The following is a 1,447-nucleotide window of genomic DNA, read 5'->3' as shown; positions in this document are numbered from 1 at the left end:
TATAGGTACTGAAAATCTGGAAGGGATAAATATTACCTTAGGGTGACTCTCGTCCCTACTAGAGAAATCACGTTGAGCAACCCGAAGAGCCGATGAATGAAGTAAGGAAAGCTAAAAATGAAAGAATGTCGTGTTGAAGTCTTCACAAGAAAAGAGATATGTAGAAATATTAGCAGAGTAATGAGAAGAGAGATAAGGAAGCATTATGAATAAGGTGTGATACATGGATAACGACGGTAGGAAAAAAAGAAGAAATGTCAGTATCACAGAGTCTAGTCAAGTGAATGAAGAGCCGAGAGGTGACATTTCTTAGGACAACAAAAGAGTATATGCCATAAAGTCATATCCTCATCTCAAGGAATAAGTTCGTAACTCTAATGTGATTACCATAAGGGAGAATTAAACCCTAGAATAATAGAAATTAGTATGGGCTGATGAACAAGATAAACTAAACATGAATTAGGGACTGAGTGATTTGATAACGGTCGGTATCATGAGAATTTAAGATTGTTTTCCGGCGATAATAGAATGGAAAATAGAAGAAGATTCATGAGAAATTCAAAGAATGGTCATTCAGGAAGACACTTCCCTAAGGTAAGCAATGTGAGCAAAGTTAAGCTTAAGCGACTGTATGTGCTAGTTACACTAAATGTCACCATCGTGAGTGAGGAATTTTGTTATCCTTGGTACAAAAGGATTACCGTAAGTGAGTAAGGGTCATTGATGATGTGAAAGGACACCAAAGATGAAGAGGAAAAACATCTATAGGCAGGTTGTCATAGCTCCAGGTCTTAGTACTCCCTTAAAGGGGGAATATGGAATAATAAAGGAAGAATGCGATAAAAAATGAGAAATGGATGAGGTTGCACTTATCCAAAAGGAAGTAAGGGTTCCTGCACGGGATGTTATTGATAGATAAGGAGCCAGTACGTAAGGTAAGTTAAGACAAGAAAATAACCCAAAAAAAGATTACGTGGAATATGGATATTAAATAAGGCCCACGAATAGTTAATAGTTGATTCAGGAAGAGCATAGTCATGACTAGACAAGAGGTTACAGACAAATCAATAGATCGTGCAAAATAAACAGAGTGAAACCCAACATGGGGAATTCAGCCTCATAGCATGACATTATAATAGTTGAGATATATTCATATGGGGAAGTTAAAAAGGTAGCGTATGAGTGCTACAGAAATAAAAGAGAGTGCCACTAGGAAGACAGTCAAAATATCAGTTTAGAAGCAACCCCACAAGCTCCATGGCATGCAAGTAAGTAACTACGGATAAGTATAGGCAAGGAAAGACATCAGGAGGTCAGTCGAGTATACAATTTAATAAGACCACAGCTTTACAAGAGTCAGAGGGTCCTCCCTAAGTACTACAATGGAAGACTAGCTGAGGAAATAAGAAAGAATGCTTCAACCTAAACATAGTAACTCAAAGGAGAA

The sequence above is a fragment of the Nicotiana sylvestris genome, chromosome 12, assembly GCF_000393655.2.
Source record: "Nicotiana sylvestris chromosome 12, ASM39365v2, whole genome shotgun sequence".
Taxonomy (NCBI): Eukaryota; Viridiplantae; Streptophyta; class Magnoliopsida; order Solanales; family Solanaceae; genus Nicotiana; species Nicotiana sylvestris.
Note: the sequence above shows the minus strand (reverse complement) of the source record.